The 22,364-nt window shown below is 46.2% G+C and overlaps 1 long non-coding RNA gene across 1 annotated transcript; it reads left to right on the top strand.

Moving 5' to 3' along the window:
- Positions 1 to 986: 986 nt before the first annotated feature.
- On the top strand, positions 987 to 21,161 carry LOC147999848 (uncharacterized). Its single transcript, XR_015642611.1, has 3 exons — positions 987 to 1,075; positions 20,018 to 20,052; positions 21,073 to 21,161. It is a non-coding gene; the product is annotated as an uncharacterized LOC147999848 (long non-coding RNA).
- Positions 21,162 to 22,364: the final 1,203 nt, after the last annotated feature.

The raw sequence follows: 22,364 nt of genomic DNA, 5'->3' as shown, positions 1-22,364 counted from the left end.
CACTAGGGCCAGATTGAAGCATGGCGTGTTCGGTTCATGTAGGGTGTTGTTTTTTTTTTTTTTTAAACTGGGGGAATGATATTGAGTAAACACGATGTAATAGCTGGGTCTTTACGTTCTATAAGGGAGATAGTGCACAAATGTAACAGGCACACGTTGTACATACAGCAGGTGGTCATGGCTAAGAGAACACAGGCAAAAAGATACATACAGAAACCCAGCCAAAGGCCAAGAAGGGAGATAATCGGAACCTATCTGAGAGGGAGACACCGCCTTTCTGTGCCAGATGAAGGGTGCTGTTTTCCAGCCCTATGTCCTAGTACCCATATTGTGCACAGTCGAGCAAACTACTGAAAGGGGTTGGGTTTTGCTGCTGTTGTTTTAAGAACAAGAGAAACCTCCATGTCGAGCTAATTGTGCTGACGGGAAGTAGGACAAAATGGAGGGTATGAAAAAAAACCTTCCACCATTACCTCCTAAAAAGGCTCCCTCCCTCCTCTTTGCTTGTGCTCGGAAGACAATACAACCACTGGAGTAGCAGTGAAGAATCCCAGCAGAAGTGTTCGTGTGTTTTATTTTAGATCAGACTGGTGAATGTCTGCAGAAAGTACAGAGACGTTTTCCTGTTAAATCTCAGTGTTCTCTTGCATTAACTTCCGTGAAGGAAGCCATTGTTGTCTGCGATAGGGCACCGTAGGATATACAACGCAAAAAGATCTTTTGCTCTTTACGATTCTTTTCATGCAAACGACTTAAACTGCCTCACACGAGAGAGAGAGAGAGAGAGAGAGAGAGAGAGAGAGAGAGAGAGAGAGAGAGAGAGAGTTCTTTCATTTCAACCTGCGATTATGCCACGATGCGCCAAAGTCCCAACGCCAACCTGCACAGGGTTAGGAAGACCTAGTCAGTCTGCTGATTCTGCCAATCACAGTCTGTCAGTGTTACAGAATGATGAAACTGAAACTCTCATCTTCTTGGAGCCAGAGAACAATGCCACCCAACACACCGTGTGTTGAGTTTCAACCTTACTTGGGCTTGATTTCATGTGAAAGGAAGCCTTTTCCTTCATCTGAAGGTAGGCCAATGTTAATATGCATGTAAAAAAAAAATTATGTGCACTGAAGAGAATACAGGCAGGACCTGCTAATCTGAGGTCCTGATAGGCTAACTCCCTGTTGCGGTATATGGAATTTGGTCATGCAGAGACCATAGGAAGGTCGTGAGTTGGTTTGAAATCTTAAATGTTTAAACTGCTCTCTTGCCCCTCCCCCACCCCCACCAAACCTCTGAAAGCTTCGGGAAGCGGTATTTAAATTGTTACAAGAGTTGTACCCCCTAAACCGAAGTCCAACTCGCTTGTCCTAGGAATCCAGCTGTGCAAATGCCCCGTGGATTTGTAAAGCCAAAGGCTTTGTGAACCAGGCTCTGTCAAAGCCTAGTGTTGTGGTCAAGCCTTGGCGGGGGGATTTGGTTTCACAGCCCACACTCATCATTTGGCACAAAAGACAGGCGCTAACATTGCATCTGCTTTTAAACTACAAACAGCCAAAAGAGTAAAAGGTAACAATTTCTAGCAAACTCTCTCCTTTCTCTTTTTTACAATGAGGGTTTCAGAGAAACCTCTCAGCCAGATAAACCGATAGTTAAAAACAAAGCACCCATTTGAACCCATTTTGCAAAATCATTGAATTCCACAGTTGGGGGTTGGGAGCACGACCCCTTTACCAAAACAAGCGGTACAAAAAGGTGGATTCCAATAAACTGTATAAGGCTAACTTGTATACCATTCTGCTCGGAGCAACAATAAAATAGTCATGTGACTGCAAGAATGAAGTAAACCTATTATCTGAGTCCAGTAGATAAGAGCGAGACAAAGAAAACATACCCTTCCCATGCCAAACAGAAACTAAAGGAATCCCAGTCCCTTTGGGATTTTGTTACTGCTGTTTTCAGTTGCTCAACACCAAATGTCTTGGTGTTTCCTCCAGTGTTTCTGAGAGTCCCCAGGTACACTGTCCCCAGTTTTTTTGTTTTGTTTTGCTTTCTTGTTTTTATTTAATCTTTTGTGGTTGGAAGCCAGATCTGTAAAAACCTGTAGTCACTCTACTTTCCCTCCTTCCACTCAGAAATTGGGAAATTCCTTTGTTAGGCAGAGCACACAAAAGGTGTGTTCCTGCAGGGAGAAGGGCGTGGAGAAAAGCCCTTTCTTTATCTCACAATCAAAGGCCTTGCAGACAAACTCCTCAATTGCGGCTGAAGGTTCCGAGCTGCACTTTTTTTTTTAAAAAAAGCTCAAAACCAAGATAGGCCTAGGTTTGTGTAGTTTGTACAAACTTTAACGTGTAACATTTGTTAGCATGTTTTTATAAGGAATTGTTACAATATTTGACCCTAGAATAGTAATTTAAAGATTCGTAGCAGAGGTGGTCACATGAGAAGGATGGAAATCCTTTCCTTTTAAGAACAGCAAACGTGATAAAATGGGGATTTTCTTTTTATATATATTTTCAAAAACACACCCCGAAATGAAGTCATTACCAGTGTTTCATTACCAGCCAGAACTGCACTGACAAACAGATCTCAGACTTTCCCTGGGAACACCTTCCCTTTCCAGAGCTTCAGTTCAGACCCTGCAAAGGCCTTTTTTTTTTTTTTTTTTTTTTTTTTTTTTTTTTTTACTAGAGGACCCGAAAGAGGGGCAGGGTGAAAGAGGGTGCCCAATGGGCAGTGCCTAGAGAGCTCCTAGGAGTTTAAATGGCTTCCTAGCCCTGAGGAGTGACTCCATTAATTCTTAACTCTGCCTGTCTGGTAAATAAATAATAGGACGCTGGCCTTACTCAAGGGATGACAAAGGGGACGGAGACGTCTAGGAGCTGGACCTTGAAGAATCAGAGAGCCAGACATATGGGGTTTGAGAGAAAGTTAAGAATTCTCTTCAGAAACGGTGACAGAAAGCTCTGTTGAGAACTGTAAACGTTTCTCTGGCCCTTTGCATTTGACTCCCTTAACAAGAACCCATATTGTTGCCAGCTATTGAGTCTAGGAGGAGAGAGAGAAAAAGCTGGAAAAGAATCTAAGAAAAGAGCAGAAATCTGATATCACACACACACACACACACACACACACACACACACACACACACACACTCTACCACCGCCACAGTAAAAAGCCTTTGCCAGGCTTCCCAGGGCTCAAGCCTTGGAGTCTTTGTTCTCTCCGGTCTGGAGGGAATCTATGGGTGAGCGTCCTGCAGTGAGGACCATCCTTTGGTACCACATTGTATCTTCATTTTAACCATCCTGCCCACTCCTTCCATCCACAACATCTGCAGAGATCACAGTGTCTGCACATCTCATGACATGAGCTGACATGAACTGAGTAAATAAATACTCAGGCAGCTAGAAGCAAATGTGTCCCCAGTTAAAACCAATTTTGCCAATAGCCGGATGCTGAAGGGCTTTGTTGCTCTCTTCAGAGTGTACGCCTCTACCCTTTAGCTACTGAGAAAGTGTGAGGAGGAGGAGGCATGAGTGCGCATGGCACATGTGTAGAGGTCAAAGGACAACCTTCAGGAGTGTGTTTCTCCCCCTTCTACCTACCTTTCTGAGCCAGGGTCTCTCACTTCTGCTGCAGTAGTGTGTACCCCAGGCTAGCTGGCTCTCAAAGCTTCTAGGCCATTCCTCTGTCAGAGCCTCCCATCACCCTCTAGGAGTGCTGGCATTACACACACACACACACACACACACACACACACACACACACACACACACACCACGATGCCCAGTTTTTTTACGTAGGCTCTAGGGTTCCGACTAGGCTACACAGCTGACACAGCAAGCACGTTTAGCCCCTGAGCCATCTCTAGCAGACTTCTGGGAATTCTGGGAATTCTCACTTCTGGTCACTCACTGCTGAGTCCCTCGCTGCAAATTGCCTCTGTCTCTGTTTAATGACAGTCCTTAGGAATTGCCTGGCCCGAGGGTATAACGCATTCCCAGCAGAGACCAAGTGTGTCTGACAGAGGCTAAAGACTTGGCTCTCTGTCTCCAGTTAACTCCTTTCCAAGCGCCATCTCCTTCCAGAGCACTGTCCACTGAGGCCCTTCCCCGTGGACAACACTGGGGGTGAACTGTCCAATTCTGCCTTGAACACCGCCCCACAAGTGGGATCGAGAGGTTGTTTGGTTCTTTATTTCCACGAAACGTAGCTCGAGGCCCTCACAGCGTACATCCGGAGAAGCGGCTCTCACTCAAAGTGCTCAATGTTTGAACTTATCTATACCATCACCAAATGCTGTAAGAAACCCCACCCCTAACTTACCCAGCTGATCTCAAGCCTACCTTCCGGGTCCATGTCCTCCCCTTAACCTCTAGGCTCAGATCAGTTTAGAGATGGCCACTACCAAGTCTTCCCCAATCTGGCCAGCTTCCACACCACCCTCCACTTGATACTCCAGGACTCCTAAAGACCCCATCCTGTCATCCCTCTGCTCAGACCTTTGCTTATCCTCAGTCTTCTAGACATTTTAAACGTGGCTTAGAAGGGCTTCTATCATTCAACCCATTTATGGGGTCTCCATTTCCTCATCCTCTAAGCTGTAAGAGCCTGGCTTGGTGAATGTTTTTGTGTTTGTTTTTTTCATGTAACCTACGTAAGTCTATTTGCTGTCAAGTCTAAACATATCCTTTCCTCTTTCTGGAAGAGTCTCTGGCCCTCTCCGAACACATTTGTCTAAATAATACTTGTGTATCCTTAGGTCTAAATGTATGTCTCAGGAGTGTCCCTAACGTGCACTCACTTCTAAGTTGCTTTTCTTTTTTCTTTAATTTTATTTTGTGTGTGTTTTGTCTGTGTTACGTCTGTGCACCATGTATGGGTCTGGCGCCTCTGGAGGCCCAAAGCGGGTGTTAGATCCCCTGAAACTGGAGTTATAGATGGTTATAAGAAGCGTGTGAGTGCGGGTTGGGGATTTAGCTCAGTGGTAGAGCGCTTGCCTAGCAAGCGCAAGGCCCTGGGTTCGGTCCCCAGCTCTGAAAAAAAAAAAAAAAGAAGCGTGTGAGTGCTAAATATCAATCCTGGGTCCTCTGGAAGAACAGCCAGTGCTTTTAACTGATGAACCATCTCTCCAGACCCACTAGATTGCCTTTTTTACATGATATATACATTTTGTATGACTCTGCCATCATGAGACAAGAACTGATTAAGGACAGAGATGATGACTTTATGTGTCACATTGGGTCCCTCCACATATACACCCACTCCCAGTAACTCCACACAATCACAATTAGCTTGACATTTTACAGCAGTCGTCTGCAGCATGAGATTAACACCTACAGAGGTTGTCTTGTTTTCATCCTCCTTCTCTGAAAGCATTTTAAAGATGAAAGATGATCAAATAATTTGGAATTTTCTGCTAAACTTTAGATAAATATTTGAAGTCTATTTTGAGGTCCTTCTTAGACAGAAGACCAAGAACTATATTCCTCTAAGGAAACATTGGCTATTTCTGGACCGTTTTGTTTTTGTTTTGGGGTGCTCCCCCCACTGCGGTGTCCAACTGTGAGCTGGGGTGACGTTAGAAATCGTAGTAATAAGGAGTAGGGGAAACAGCTCAGTCTGTACTCATCGGCCACACAAACAAGAGGGACCAGACTTGGTTTCCAACGCGCAGAGAAAAGCTGGGTTCTGTGGGCCTACATCTGTACCCTCAAGGCAGCTGGAATGGGGTACAGGGGGGTCTCAGGCTCTGTGGTCAGTCAGTCCAGCCAAATGATAGGCTTGTCAGGTGCAAGAAGAAACTTTATCTCAAAAACACATAAGGGCCAGGAGAAGTAGCCCACACCCTTCATCCCATCACTCAGGAGACGAGGGCAGGCAGATCTCTGAGTCTGAAGTTACTCTGTTCTACAGAGTGAATTATAGGTGAGCCAGTGAGGGCCTGTTCTGTTAACACAGTGATAAACCATGTGTAAAACCATTTTCTCCTCTCCTAACGGTAAACCTGCAGTTCTCTAGGCCTCTCACAAGAAACACTGTTTACATTCAGTAAAAGACAAGTCTCAACCCTGTGTGCAGTCTTACCACCAAGGTGTCATCAGATTGCAGTTATATCTAAGGATCATGGCACTTCCAGTGAGGCTCTAAAATCTCTTTTCTACAGCAAAGGTGTTGGGGTTGGGGGTATCTTGGCTTAGTGTGAGTGCACAGTCTGTCATGGTGGAGAAAGCACAGCAGCAGAACCTGAGGCAGGAGGCAGAGAGTAGCTGGTACTCCGCTCACTTTCTCTTTTTTATGCCCCCAGGACCCCTTGCAACGGCACCACACACAGTTAAGATGGGTCAACTTACCCTAATAAACCCAACCTTTAACTTCTCTCCTACAATGCCCAGACGACCGATCGCAGCCTCATCTGATGGTTAATCTTCATTGTTAATTTGACTTAGATTCACTTAGACTCACTAGGAAGGGCGGCCGTCTGTAATCCCTGCATTTGGGAGGAAGAAGCAGGTGGTGGAATCCCCAGCTATACAGTGAGTTTGAAGCCAGCCTGGACTTCATAAAGCTCTGCCCTTGCTCCCCAAAAAGGATAGAAACAGGGGCAGAGTGGGGGTGGGGGTGGTGTGGAACTGGTAAGACAAGTGTGTGTCTTGGTTGATAGATCTGTGAGGGTGTCTCTAAAGAGGACTCACTAAGTGTGAGCATGGCATTTTGTGGGCCGAGGGTGGGACAAAGTGAGAAGACAGCCAGCTGAGAGTCATTCGTTTTCTTTAGCTGCTTTTTATCAACCAGTCCATCCCAGCACCAGGAAAAGTAACTGACAAGCCATTCAAACAGCCTCTGAACAGCGGAAGAGCCTAGGTTTCACTGTGTGTGAAGGACTTCCAGGTTATCCTCTTCCGCCCTCTTCCTCTTCCGCCTCCTTCCCTTTCTTCTTCTTCCTCCTCTTCTCCTTTCTTAAGAAAGAGTCTCAAGTAGGCCAGTCTGGCCTGGCACGCATTATGTCGTAGAGTTACTACCTCTGCCCCTCCCCCAGAGTGCTAGATCATAGGTGTGGTTGCTCACCACACCTGGTTTTGTACAGCACTTGGATCAAACCCTGGGTATCGTGCATGCTAGGAAAGTATTCTGCCTACTGCGTGAGCTACACTCCCCCAGCTGTTTATTTTTGTTTTATGAAACAGAGTCCTTGAATTCATACCGCTCCTTCTGCCTCGGCCTCCCAAGTGTTGGGATTACAGACATGAGGCCTCAAGCCCAGCTTCTCACCTCTGAGTATGCTTGCCCTATACTGGACTCAACTACAACCTATTGGAAAAAGAACCTGCATAGGGCGTCCTCACCACCCTACCTTAAATACTCCTATCCCGTACCAGGTAGAATCCTGGGAAGATTGGCAGAGGAAATACTCATAAAGCCCTGGCTGTTGCTGCCCACCCGTCTACCCTTATAAACTTGCCCTTCCTGTGCCTATGTTCTACATAGAAATTAAGTTCAGAGGAACACGGTGCTGATGAGACTGCTCGGAGGTCAAGAGCGTGTACTGCGTCTCCTTTTAAGCACCTATCACCACCTGCAACTCCAGCTCTAGGAGATCCAACACCGTCCTTCCTGCCTCCATGGCCTCCACACTCATGTGAACAAACTCACACAGGCATACACACATCTACACATGATTAAAACCTTTTTTAAAATTTTAATAAAAAGGAATACAGCCCAGACCCATGGCCCCTGAGGTAACCTGCTGGCTGTCGGTAGCCTCCTTCCTTGATAAAATGGCATAACTCTGTTATCTGGGAGATACTGCATGCCCGAAGAAGCCCCCTCACATCTCCTCTTTCACAGCCTCTATGGCATATTCCCTCCCTCCGGGAAGTTATTCCTGCCCGGGCTTGGCTCCTTTCCTGCATTCCTCTCGGAACTACAAATCTTGCTCAAGGTTCTATCTTTGGCTCTCTTCATTCCTAAATCTGTACTTCTTAAAGGAACGCCTTTGCTCTTGGCTTCGGATTCAATCAGATGACTCCCAAATCTGAATATTTAGATCTGAACTCTGTTCTAATTCTGAACTGTTAAGGTACCAAGGAACATGTGTGCCCACCCCCCCAGCCCCTCCTCCCCCACCCCAGGCAGGAGGTCCATCACCACCCATCATTCAAGGTCATCCACACACTGTTCTTCCCATCTCTTCCAACGCCCTCTACACTCAAGGGGACAGCACACTCCTTCTTGGAGCTTCTTTAACGCCTTTGCCCTGTTCCCCACCAAGTCAATGTCGGGTTTGTTGGTTTGTTTTTCAAGACAGGGTTTCTCTGTGTAGTCCTGGAACTCATGCTGTAGACCAGGCTAGCCTTGAACTCAGAGATACCACCTCCCTCTGCCTGCCTCCCAAATGCTGGGATTAAAGGTGTCACCACACCTAGCCTCTAGTCAATGTGTCTTAAACCATTTTCCCCATCTGAGTTTTGTTTGTTTTTGTTTGAGCCCCGGTCAGTAGGTCAGGCTAGCCTTGAACTCACAGAGATCTGCCTACTTCCGCCTCCTGAGTGCTAGGACTAAAGGCCACTATATCCAGAAATCTCCTTGAGTTTTCATAGTGACTCCTTAACAGTCATACACTTTTCGCCCAACTGTCCTTCATCGAATATCCCCTAAGCAACCAACATTTATATATTAAATGTGGGTTGAGAATGAGAAGAGGTTCAGGGGCCAAGCATTGCACAACAAAGCCAGACAGAACAAGAGGCTGGGCTTGGTGACATATATACATTTATCCGAGCACTCAAGAGCTGGATGTAACTCAGTTTGTACAGTGTTTGCTTAGCATGTCCAAAGCTCCTGGTTCAATTTCCAGCACCACATAACCTGAGTGTGGTAGCCTATCCCTATGAAGGCAGGTAAAGGCAGGAGGACCAGGAGTTCAAGGTTATCCTTGGCTGCACAGTCCTTTAAGGCCAGCAGAACGACAGGAGACCTTGTCTCAAACTGAACATACTGATCCTGAGAAATCACTTACTGTTGATTCGTAATTCAGATCGAAATGGTCATCTTAGGTTTTTGTTGTTTGTTTTTAGTTAAGCACGGGAACCCTAGAAATAGTTTGTGTTTCGTTCCTTTCTCGCCCATGTGAAGGCAAACCCTGTGAGGGCACTGACATGGTCTGCAGGATCCGCTACCGTAAATCACCATCCTCTAGTGTTCGGCCTTGTCAGCCTTTGCCCATGGTAAGCACTCACAACTGCTGAGGATCAAAGGCAGAATTCAGAAAGCAATGCAGGCTGACTGAGGTATCAGCCACAACCAGGCCATCTATGCCACACTCCTGTCTACCCTCCCATGCCTCCTCAGAAATCTCCCAATTGTCATGGCGATTCCCGAGGACATATAACCATTGCTTTCTGGTCTATCACCAGAACATGCCAAACAACTGAGTCAAAGAACTTTCCAATCCTACCAACACACACCAGAATAGAGCCAGGAAATTGGCCATGAACATGTCCTTGATACCCCTTCCCTCTTCCATCTTGCCCTGCTGGACTTCTCACCTAAAACCACTGCATTTCTGCACTGTCTTCCAAGCCATGAAACAGAGCTGTGACCGTTTGCTACTGTGCTCTACAGCTAACTTATAAAACACTTGTGTGCGTTGGGGTGGTAGCCAGGACAGCCTCATCCAGTGTTTGGACAACTGCATATTGTTAGCTGGGGTTCCTATCTTAGGGGGAATTTTGGAATCCTCACCCAATCCTTCATGGGAATTCATCCAGCTGAGTAAATTCTTCTCATGACCACTTTCCCCAAGGCAGGGAGCCCAAGAGACACCCCCGAGTTGCACCTTTGATTCATTAGCTTCTTGCTATCGTGTGAATTAAGTCTCCACCCAGAAGGAAGCCAAGTTCTCTTCTTGTTCTTCCATTGCTGTAGTTGGGAGGAGAGGGGGACACTACACAACATCAGCCTTCACAAAAATAAGGGCCATGTATGCTGTGATTTTTTTTTTCCTGAAAAAAAATCTCCTTTAAGGGGCTGAAGAGATGGCTCATTGGTTAAGAGCCCTGGCTGTTCTTGCAGAGGATCTGGGTTCAATCCTCAACCACAGTGTCACACTGTGGCTCTAAACTGTCCGTGATTCCATTTCCAGGGAACCCGGTATCCTCTTTGGCCTCCATTAAAGGTGCATATCTTTAATCCCAGAACTCAGGAGGCAGAGGCAGGAGGATCTCTTTAAGTTGGAGGCTAGCCTGGTCTACATGAGTTCCAAGACAGCCAGAGCTACATAGACCCTGTGTGGAAAAAGGAAAAGAAAAAGAAGATTTCAAAATTCTAGTCCCACTGTGACTGAACTCCCCCAGGACAAACATAAAATGTCAACAGTGCTAGCACTTGTCTTCAGTCCGTCCGAGGACTTAGGAGGCAGAAGCTGGCATATCACTGTGAGTTCAAGGCCAACCTGGGCTACATAGTGAGTTTCAGGACATCCACAGCTTCACACAAAGAAACTCTGTCTCAAAAAACAAAACAAAACAAAACAAACAGGCTGGAGAGATGGCTCAGTGGTTAAGAGCACTGACTGCTCTTCCAGAGGTCCTGAGTTCAAATCCCAGAAACCACACGGTGGCTCACAATCATCTGTAATGAGATCTGACGCCCTCTTCTGGTGTGTCTGAAGACAGCTACTATGTACTATATACATAAAATAAATAAGTAATTTAAAAAACCAAACCAAACAAGCAAACAGAGATGAGCAGGTCAGTTAGAACTATACATAGTTTAGATGTTCCATACACTGGGCTATTTTTCACTAGCCCTGTTGTAAATCTATTAATTTCTGCCCATTATATTATTACTTCTCTATTTCTTTTCCCCTCTCCTGGAACTTAATGTGTAGACCAGGTTAGTCTCAAACTCACAGAGCTCTTCCTCCCTCTGCCTCTCCCATGTCCTTATAAGTGACTAACTGTTGTGTTTCCTACAAGAGTGAATTAGTTTTCAAGAAAGCAGTCTGGCCCCTTTTATCTTCCTCTTTTTTGCACTGCACTCCCGTCGAATTTCCCAGCATGCATGGAGCAACAGAAGATTCTTATCCGAAGTCAAGCTGACATAGCTACTCTGTCAAGAACTGTGATCTAAAGGCCTTTTTTCTTTATAAGTTTCTCTGTCTCAAGGGTTCTGTTAAGGCAACAGGACACTCACTGTGATAGCTAGAGTTAACTGTCAACTTGACAGAATTTATAATCACTTAGGAGATGGGCCTCTAGACAAGTATTCAAGAGATTATCTTATGTTAGTAGACGTAGAACAACTGGTCCACTGTGGGCGGCATCATTCCCTGGACTGCATATATAGAGAAAGGAAGCTGAGCAACAGCTTGTGTTTATCACCCTCTGTTTCCTGGTTGTGGATGTCATGTGACCACTTGTCTCAAGCTCCTGATGCCTTGCCTTAACCACCCTAATAGAATACACCCTTCAACTGTGAACTAAAATCATTTTCATTTAAGCTGTGTTTGTCAAGATATTTTACCAAACAACAGAAAAAGAAACTAAGACAGCAGATATCTCCCCAGACAAGGTTTCTCTGTATAGTCCTGGCTGTCCTAGAACTCGCTCTGTAGGCCAAGCGGAACTCAAACTTAGAGTTCAGTCTGCCTCTGCCTCCCCAGTACATGTACATAGTACATGTCTCAAGCATGAATCCATAACAATGGTGTTGAACAGGAAGAAGCACGGTTCCACATCTCTTCCTGAATTTGAATCTCTAGCTCTAAAAGCCTTGAGTCAGTCAAATCGATGGCTGCTCGGAACTGTAATTATTTCATAGGCTAATGCACAAGTTCAATGCTTTTCTGGGCTACAGAGTGATTTCAATCAAGTCCGTCTGAGGCAACTTAGCGAGGTCTTGTCTTTAAAAGGTCTCTGAGAAGACCCGCGGATAATAGCTCAGCGATACAATGTGGAGCTTCTTCCCAGAAATTCCCAACACCTTCTCACTGGGTTAGCTCTTCTCAGATGCTGCATTAACACTCCTTCCTCCTTTCCAGCTTGTAGTGTTTATTTGGGACCACTAGGATTGGCTAATCCATCTCTATTCTTCATAGAGTCTAACCTCTATGTGGACCTAGTTCACCCTTCAAAACCCAAAAGAACCATGGTGGTATGAAATACACTGTTTTCTATTTCTAGCTTATATTTCTGGAACTCCCTTCCCCTTTGTGCTGACTAGCCATTCCCATCTGATTATAAACTTCAGCTCTCACCAATGGTAAATGAAACGAATTTACCATCTATAGCAAGAATGAAAACAGAAGCCATTTTGGATGTATGTGCACACTCGCTCAGCTTGTGTTGTGGTGGACCCATTTTGCAAAAAAGAAATTGCCTTGCTGAATTACTTTCCCTTTGTGTGTTTCTTTTTGGGATGCTGAGAGAGACAGAGAGGCAGAGACAGAGAGACAGAGACAGAGACAGAGAGAGAGAGAGAGAGAGAGAGAGAGAGAGAGAGAGAGAGAGAGAGAGAATGCAAGCATTCTTTTCCCAACAGTAGCATGGGTCTGAAATCCCAGCACTCAGAAAGGTGAGGGCAGGAAAAGCAGGAGTTCCTGGGCTAGAAGAAATGCTCTAACAAACCAGAACCAGAGTCAGTGTGGTTCAGGGGGTGAGGGCACGCATGTGCCGCCTACCCTAACCACTTGAGTTTGAACTTTATGTGGTAGAAAGAGAACCAACTCCCCCAAGTTCTCCGCTGACCTCCACGTGTTTTGTGGCACTCCGAGTGCCCTCTGATAAGTGAACTTGTTCGTGATACAAATAGATATAATAACACTTAAAAAGAAAAACCAGGGGTTGGGGATTTAGCTCAGTGGTAGAGCGCTTGCCTAGGAAGCGCAAGGCCCTGGGTTCGGTCCCCAGCTCCGGAAAAAAAGAACCAAAAAAAAAAAAAGAAAGAAAGAAAAAAAGAAAAAGCAAAGCCAGGCCCAGGGAGATGGCTCAATGGGTAAAGCCATGCCAACATGAAGACCCAGAAGCTATGTAAAAGTTGGGCACGGGGGGGGGGGGGGGGGTGGGGGTGGGGATTTAGCTCAGTGGTAGAGCGCTTGCCTAGCATGCGCAAGGCCCTGAGTTCGGTCCCCAGCTCCGAAGAAAAAAAAAGAAAAGAAAAGAAAGAAAGAAAAAACAAACAAAAGTTGGGCACAGGACTATCTGTAATCCTAGCTCATCTGTGGTGATGGGAGATGCCGAAAGGAGAATCCACAAAAGAGACACTTTTCCAAACAAAGAGACAAGTACAGACACCGTTGGATGGGTGGTTATCAGACACCAGAGGTTATCCTCTGATAGCCACACACACACTAGCACACTCACCTGTGTGAACATTTTCACATGTATTCATGCCCACACACAACGTATACCTATGATACATATATATATATATCCCCACACATACAGCCATACACAAACAAACAAAAAGCCCAAACCCAAACAAAATGAAAAAGCCTCAGGCTCAGGGCAGGCTAGCTAGCACGTGAGAGATAAAGGCAAGATGCTCAGGGTTTCAAGGTCTTTCTTAGCTACAGAGCAGTCTGTAATTCCAGAGATCCAGTCTCAAGCAACAAACAAGCAAGAAAGGTAACAGGGGGCCAGGGAGATGGCGTAGCAGGTAAAAGTGCTTACCTAACAAGACTGATGGATTGAATTCAGATTCTCAGAATCCAAATAAAAACACAGAAGTACATCCATACACCCGTAATCCCAGCGCTTCTGAACTGAGATGGGAGGTGGAGACAGGAGAACTAGATGCGAGCTCTCAGGCCAGCTAGCCTGCCTGGAGTGCTTGGTGGAAACGAGGGAAACCCTGCCTCACGAAAAGGTAGGAGGCAAGAACCAACTCCTGAAAGTTGTCCTCTGACTTGCAGAGTGTCTGGAATCTGTTAACGATAACCACAGTCACTCGTGATGCGAGACTCACCCATCTTGATGACAGCATCGGAAGGTCTTATGATCCAGTATTCACTGTGGTGCTCAAGGATGCACAGTGGTGCTCTCCAGGGGGCTTCACTCACTTCTTCCAGGAGTGTTTCATGGACTCTGTTTGTTTGTTTGTTTGTTTGTTTGTTTGTTTGTTTGAGACAGAGCCTCGCTATGTAATTCTGGCTGTCCTGGAACTCACTATGTTGACCAGGCTGGCCTCAAACCTCACAGAGATCTGTCTTGCCTGTCAAATGCTGGGATTAAAGGCACACACCACCATGGTCAGCATCTTGTGAACTCTTACGTTGATGCACTAAGCACACAGTTCATAGTTCAGAAAGACGAGATACAACTTTTTTCAGGTGAAAACAAATTGACCTAAGATCAAACCCTCAAATACCCTGAACGCCAGATGATCCAAGATTAGGGTCATCTAGACTGAGATACCCACAAAGGAACACACTCAGAGACAAGGTTGGAAATTTGGCTCCTTGCGGGTGAATTGCTAAACACAAAAACCACTTAGTGTGCGTGCGAGGCCCATGAAAGCCAAAGTTCCCTTAAAAGACAAAGCCCATTGGCCGAGTAAAAGTAGACAAGTGATGTAATTGAAGGTATCACCATAGCCACAGTAAGGACTGGCAAATCAGAAGAGGGGGATGGGTTAACAAACTCAGGGTTGGAATTTTGCTAAGTAGAACTTTCCCAGGCAGGAGGGGCCCCCGGCTGGCTGCTGTGGCAGGTGTGGCCTGACACAGGAAGGATGCAAAGACAGCTGACTCACTCGCCTGCCTCCCCCACTTCAGTTCCGGTAGAGCGGGCAGGTCCATTACCATTCTCATCCGCCCATAGGGATTGCCTAATAATAGCTCCCACGTGTTGTGCAGCATCTGCCCTAGGCCTTAGCCTACACCCCTCCTTGCCTTTCAGCCTAGCGCGGGATGGGGTTGAGAGCCCTGGAAGGCTCCTGGGCTTGCCCAACATCAGCAGCTCCAAGAAAGGCTAGAACAGGGTTTGGATTCACACTGGCTAGACAGTCTCGCCTTGTCTGGGCATGCCCCCACCCCAAAAAAATAATGCCCGGATGTTGCGTAGAAAATAACTAAGTTGGTTTCCTTCTGGCTTATGCTTTTTGTGGGATGGTTTCTCAACTGCCTTCCTTTACAGTACGTACAGACTGAAGTTCTCCTCCTCTGCCCTCAGCTGCTCCCTCCCACGGAACAGCTCACACGGGAAACACAGTCATGCTCCCATCTCCCGCCTTCCTTGACTACGTTACCCTGCCCTCCTGGCATCGATCCTTTCAAAACATCTATCACCCCTCATTGGTACCTGAGATCCTTAATCCTGATTGACAACTTGATAGGATACAGAATGACGAGGGTAACCCATTTCCGGCTATATCTCTGTTTCCAGAACGTGCCTAGGGAAGATGTGCCCTGAATGTGAATGGTCCCCTCTCAGGGGCGGGGGGGGGGGGGGGACGCCTCACAGACTGAATAAAGAGGAGGAAAGCCAGCTCAACAGTAGCACTCACCTCGCTCTGCTTCTCAACTTCGGGTACAATGAGACTAACTGCCTCCTGGTCCTGTCGTCATGTCTTCTTATGTAAGCTGCTTTTGTCGACTGTTTTGTACACAGACAGCTACAAGTAAGCTAAATAGAGGACGGAGGGTGAAAGGAATAAATGGTTCTTTCCTCAAACCACTGAACAAACCTCAGTTCTACTATTGAGTGTGCCAGGGGCAGGCAGCACGTTACTAATTGTGACAGGAGCCTGGACAAAGGCCAGCATTGACCCACAGCAGAGGGGACATGCTCAACCCAGTCCCTTGGAAGAGACCTGAGCAGTGGCCTTGCCTCACATCACATAGCCTTGTGACCTTGGAAAAGGCGTGTAGCATCCTTGAAATTCATATGTCTCATCAGCTTGGAAACCATAATGACTGAATTGGAAGACTCAGCATCTCGGTGCCCTTGTCTTCCAGGGCAGAAGAGGTGCAGAAGGAACCTCAGTTCCCACTTATGCATCATTTGACACCGAGCATGGGATTTTAGATATTTTTTTTTTCTGCCTACTTGAGGGCAGGACTAGATAAAGGTGTCTAGCGGGGTCGTGATCCCACTGCATTCTCTCGGTCTCCCTGCTCCTTCTCTCTCCCTGGCTCTTTAAAGACAAAACCATCCTGTCAGGTGCAAATGCATGGAGACATATTCATGATTATTCAAATGAAGCCTTGAAAAATAATCAGTGCCTCCCTCATAAATATTCATTGCTCCTGGGCTAATCACCAACAGTCTCACAGGAGGATGTGCTCCTGCAACCCTGCTCTGGTCCCCCTCCGCTCCCCCTCCGCTCCCCCTCCCTTTGTCCTACAGGCTCTCCCCCTCCAGTCCTAAGCTTCCAAATGTCTTCCTAGGTCTTCACCCTCTTATTCAGGGAGAAGATATTTCTGGTTCATGAGTTAAAAGCTTGCTTTATTTATCTGTTAGAAGATGACTCTCCCAGGAGGCTAGCCTTCTGCAAAGTATAAACGATCAGGTTTCAACAGCTGCAGATTCTCAGGCATCTAGTTTTGTGTGTGTGTGTGTGTGTGTGTGTGTGTGTGTGTGTGTGTGTGTGTGTGTGTGTGTGTACTTTTACTTTATTTCATTTTTGAGACAGTCTTAGCATAAGGTTCAAGGTTCAGCTTGGACGTGCATTTTCTAGAGCAGACTGGTCACAAAATTACAGAGATCCACCTGCCTCGGCCTCACAAGTGTTGGGGGATGCTTTAAAAAGAGATTTATCTATCTATCTATCTATCTATCTATCTATCTATCTATCTATCTATCTATCTATCTACCTATCTATCTATTTATGTTTTTCGAGGTAAGGTTTTTCCGTGTAACCCTGACTATCTTAGAACTCACTCTGTAGGGCTGGAGAGATGGCTCAGTGGTTAAGAGCACTGGCTGTTCTTCCAGAGGTCCTGAGTTCAGTTCCCAGCAACTACTTTGTAGACCAGGCTGGCCTCTATCTAAGTAAGGCCTATGCCACCACCACCTGGCTCATTTTTTCCTTCTTAAAAGGCAGTGTCTCACTGTGTCAGTTCGTGCTGATCTCTAGTTCCCAAGTCCTAGAAGGGTGGGTGTGCAGCTCTGGTCCATACTCTTGGCTTTGTACTCCTAGACTCTCCCTATGATGGAGTGTGAGGCTGTGTCCACCACAGGGCATTTAGGCTAAGTGTGGTGCTAGGGTTGTGGGCCACCTAGAAACAGGACACATTGCAACATACTTCCCAGGAAAGACCAGGGAAGCAGCAAGCTGTACGCACGCTGGCCTGCATTTGTCCTTCCAGCCATAGTTGCAGATTCCAATCTAGCCAGGACTACACAGTGAGTTCCAGTCAGCCTGAGACATGGCTCAGCTTTTAAGCGCAGTTGTGGCCCCGGCAGGCGAGCTAGGTTCTGTTCTCAGCACCTACCTACCTACCTGGCAGCTCACAACTCTCTGTAAAGCCGCTTCCAAGGGGATCTGATGCCCCTTCTGGCTACCTGGGTCCTGCATAGTATACGGTTTACCAACATACACAGCAGGCAAAAACTCAGACAAACAGAATTAAATAAATATAAATAAACAGATAGATAGGGAATCTGTTACTGGTCTGTTGGTGGCATGAACCTGGAAGAGTGGAGCTTAAAAAATGAGTCATATTAAAGTCTAATGCAATAGTTATCTTTATGGAGGGCATCAGGTCATTTATGCTCCAAGGGTGTTCTGAGGGTTAGGCAAGGCCATGTGAGCAAAGTTCACTTAAGTTCATGTTATACAGTCACAAGGGCAAGGTCATGTGAGTTTAGGCGAGCACGTGAGGACAACTGTGCTTGGAAAAAACATTCTGAATAAAAAACGGGGAAGGTGATGGGTGATCTGAAGGATATCCACTCCTGTCTGTTATACCCGGGAGGGGTGTGAAAGCACAGCCGAGAGAGAGCAAACCCATGTTGTGTAGGAGAAGAGGTGGCAAGAGTATCGTCTGGTTTACTTGGAGTTCCTCACAAGCTCAGAATTCTCGCACAGAGGACCGTGTCCTGACAGGAAACAGGGTTCTGTAATAATGTGCTCAGTAAAATATGCACACTTTGTGTGTGTGTGTGTGTGTGTGTCTGAGTGTGTGTGTGTCTGTGTGTGAGTGTGTGTGTCTGTGTGTGTGTCTGTGAGTGTGTGTGTATGTGTGTGTGTCTGTGTGTGTCTGTGAGTGTGTGAGTGTCTGTGTGTGTGTCTGTGAGTGTGTGTGTCTGTGTGTGAGTATGTGTCTGTGAGTGTGTGTGTCTTTGAGTGTGTGTGTGTACGTGTGTGTGTCTGCTTGTGTGAGTGTGTGTGTCTGTGAGTGTGTCTTTGAGTGTGTGTGTCTGTGAGTGTGTGTCTTTGAGTGTGTGTGTGTCTGAGTGTGAGTGTGTGTGTCTGCGTGTGTGAGTGTGTGTGTGTCTGTGAGTGTGTGTGTCTTTGAGTGTGTGTGTATGTGTGTGTCTGCTTGTGTGAGTGTGTGTGTGTCTGTGAGTGTGTGTGTGTGTGTGTGTTATAGTGTTTTACCCTGTAGCCAATGAAACTCACTGTGTACCCCAAGCCGGTCTTGAACTCTTTGCAATCCTCCTGCCTCAGCTTCCCAAGTGCTAAAATGATCGTGGATGAAAACCATCATCATACCTGGCATCCCCTCAGCCTCGGCCTCAGGGCTTGGGGACCAAATTCAGGGTCTCACTGACAGTAGGCAAATGCTCTACCCCTGAGCTCTGTTCCCAGCCCCACCCATCATCCCCAAACAGGATTTTTCTAGCGAGAAAGAGCCCTGATTCAAGAGAGCAAAGACTCAAAGAGACCAGAATGCTCAGATTGGCTCAAAGCAGCATGCTCTGCCAGAAGCAGGCAGAATGGTCCCAGAGAACATTTGGGAATTTTATGGTAAGGAAAGGTCGGAAGCCATTATATCTTCTAGTTAACTAAATAAGGGGAGAAGAGAAGACTTTGTACAGGGACTTTTATGGGCTTTGTTGTTGTTTTGGTTTGTTTTTGCTTTTTTGGTTGTTGGTTGTTGGTTTGGTTTGGTTTTTTGAGACCGTCTCTCTATGTTGTCCAGGCTGTCTGGAAGCTCAATGGGCAAAACAGGATGGCGGTGAACTCACAGAGATCCTCTGGCTTCTACCCCAGAGTGCTGTGTTTAAAGGCATACACCACCATGTCAGGTCCAGCTTTTTGTTTGTTCTTGTTGGTTTGTTTGTTTGTTTGTTTTGTTTGTTTGTTTGGAAGAGGATTACTCTGTGTAGCCCTGGCTACTTTGTGGACCAGGCTGGCCTCGAACTCACAAAGATCCAACAGCCTCCGTCTCCCAAGTACTGGGATTAAAAGTGTGTGCCACCAGCACCACTAGCTTTTTGTTTGAATGTGGCACATACTTCACAAGATGGTCCCAAGCTGGCGGCAGCGCTTTGGATGGTCATGGAAACGGGAACACTGGACCTACCTAGATCGCCCAGGGGGCAGGTCTCATCCGTTAAATTGTATCTGACTGCAGTTTCAGTTTGAGCTTTCTGTATCCTGTCTGTAGCACCAATACATAAACAATCTGTTCCCTGAGCTCTGCTGCCAAAGGATGGCACAGTCCCAGCGCCTCGCTCCCTTCCTGAAACAGAGCAGACTGCTTCTCCTGAACCATGAGCCGAAATAAACTGTTCCTCGCTTAAGCTCTTCTGCCGGGTGCTTAGTCTCAGAGACAAGAAAAACAACACAAGGAATTTAAAAATGGCAAAATTTAAGATGGGGAAAATATCCTAGCGGCTAGCCCAAGATTAATCTCACTGTTATGTCAATTTAAAAGTTCACATTACATTTTATTTTGTGCAAGTGCGTGCATTAATACCTCTCTCTCTCTCTCTCTCTCTCTCTCTCTCTCTCTCTCTCTCTCCCTCCCTCCTTCCCTCCTTCCCTCCCTTCCTCCCTCCCTCTCTCCTCCCTCCCCTCTCTCTCTCTCTCCCCCCTCCCTCTGTGTGTGTGTGTGTGTGTGTGTGTACAGTGCACAACTAGAGGACAGTTCTCTCCCTCCACCGTGTGAGTACCAGGGCTAGGATTCAGCTCATCCAGTTAAGAGCCTTTACCTTCTGGACCCCATTTACCGGCCACATTTTACTTTCCAAGGTTTAAGGAAAACCTGCTATTGGTTACAGCTTGACTAAGAATCATTTTCTCTATCTATGGGAAGTAGATTATTCCTAACAACCCAAGATGTATAGGATGAAAATAGAGTTCCATTTGTCTCCGTAAAGGTCTGACAAAAAAAAAAAAAATAGCTTTTCAGAGAAAGCCATGTGTCTCCCTTTCAGTGGTGACAGAGAATATGGCCGGGACAGAGAAAGGGCATGGTGACAAAAACCATTATCCATTTCTCATGGTTGATTTGCTAGCAGCTCCAGGAAGAGAAATAATATTACTTTCTAATACAAAGTGGTGTCATACCTGTATTTGCAACATTATTTCTTCGATCAACAGAGCTTTTTCTTCCTGGAAATTATCACGCACACACACCCCCAAATCAGGAATCCTTGGTTTGATTTAATGAGATCTACACAAAGGGGGTTGTCAGTAACCACAGAAACCAGGCAGGGTTTTCATAATGATGGTGCTTGAATTGTATCCCCGCCTGAAAAGAGCCTTTTTAATTATAGGGTTTGGGGTGGGGGGAGTAGGAGGGGTAATAGTGGATGGAGTCTTTTATCTACTTAGAGGGAGAGCAGGTGGGCCCCTCTAACAAGTCTTAACCTCAGGATTTGGCTTAAAAACCCTAGAGAAAAAAAAATTTTTTTTCTCTTTTAACCCTATGTGTTTGCCTGTTCTTCCTGTCTTAGATGACAGGGTCTGGTTCAAAAGGGGTTCAGGAGGCCCACTAGACCAGTTCAGAGGTTTGCAGTCCCTCGGAAACACAGAAGCCCTGCCCATGTGGCTGAGTCTCTGGTGAACCTCTTGCAAAAATGCCTGGAGCTATTTTAAAGCAGGTGACATTAAAGTCTATGACAGTGTCTGGAATGTTTACAGGGTTAGGTAATTCTAGCCCCTCTCAATTTCTCACGTCAGGTCAGCCACAGTGTAATGCACACTAGTGAGCAGGCAATGAGACATCACAAAGAGGAGAGTATGGAGTGACAGTTGTCCCCTTTCGTCAGGAAATGAAGAACTTTCCTAGAAACGTCCTGAAGTTTCCGCTCACTTCTCAGGGTTCTGAGCTGTCGGAGGGTCAACCGCATCTCTGAGAGAATCAAATTGGAAACTTGGTTAGTGGGATTGTTGTCAACTTGGTCTTGGATCTGACTCACTAGCCAAGGTAGGAGTGGACACTGAGTAGGTGTTACGTAGGTGTCTGACGCTGCAGCTGTTCCCAACACTGGAATGGGTTGTGTTGTCTGGTGTGCAACTGTCTTTGAAACTCTGGAACTGATGTCTCTCCGTGTGCTCATTGGATCCCCCAGACACACGACTGTAAAATGTTTGAAGAGGCCAGTGAGATGGCTCAGTGTATAAAGGCATCTGTTGCCAAGTCCTGAGAGCTGAATTTGATCCCCAGAATCCACATGGCGGAGGAGAGAACTGGTTTCCTCAGGTTGTCTTCTGACCTACACACACACGAACACACACACACAAACACACACACACACACACACACACACACGAACACACACACACAAACACACAGGCACATGCACAGACACACACACATTCTCACACACACACAGGCACACACATATTCTCACACATACACACACACACATAGGCACATGAACATGCACGCACACATTCTCTCTCTCTCATACACACACAAACAACACACAGGCACACACACATTCTCACACACACACAGGCACATGAACATGCACACACACACATTCTCTCTCTCTCTCATACACACATGCACACACACATTCTCTCTCTTTCTCTCTCTCTCATACACACACACACATTCACACACATGCACGCACACACGCATGCACACACGCACACAAACACACACATTCTCTCTCTCTCATACACACACACATTCTCTCTCTCTCACACACACGCACACAAACACGCAGGCACACGCACAGGCATACACACATTCACACACGCACACACACACACACAGTGGCACCCCAGGAGGGAAATAAATGAATAAATATAATAAAAAATGTTAATGCATGGTCGAATATTTTACACGCCTGTCTTGCCCAATACGTCGTAGAATATAGGTCTCTTAGTAGTGTCCTGAGTTATACAGCTGAAAATTGAATTTAACCAGGCAAAAAATTCAGCAACATCCCAGAAATGAGATGCGTTCAATTTCTTGTTGTGTGGTGACATTTATATTGCTCATTAGAAAGCCGTCAGATGAA

This window comes from Rattus norvegicus, chromosome 18 (assembly GCF_021556685.1).
Source record: "Rattus norvegicus strain SHRSP/BbbUtx chromosome 18, alternate assembly SHRSP_T2T, whole genome shotgun sequence".
In the NCBI taxonomy this organism is placed as follows: Eukaryota; Metazoa; Chordata; class Mammalia; order Rodentia; family Muridae; genus Rattus; species Rattus norvegicus.
The sequence above is the reverse complement of the archived record's forward strand: the minus strand, read 5'-3'. Positions and strand labels throughout refer to the sequence as shown.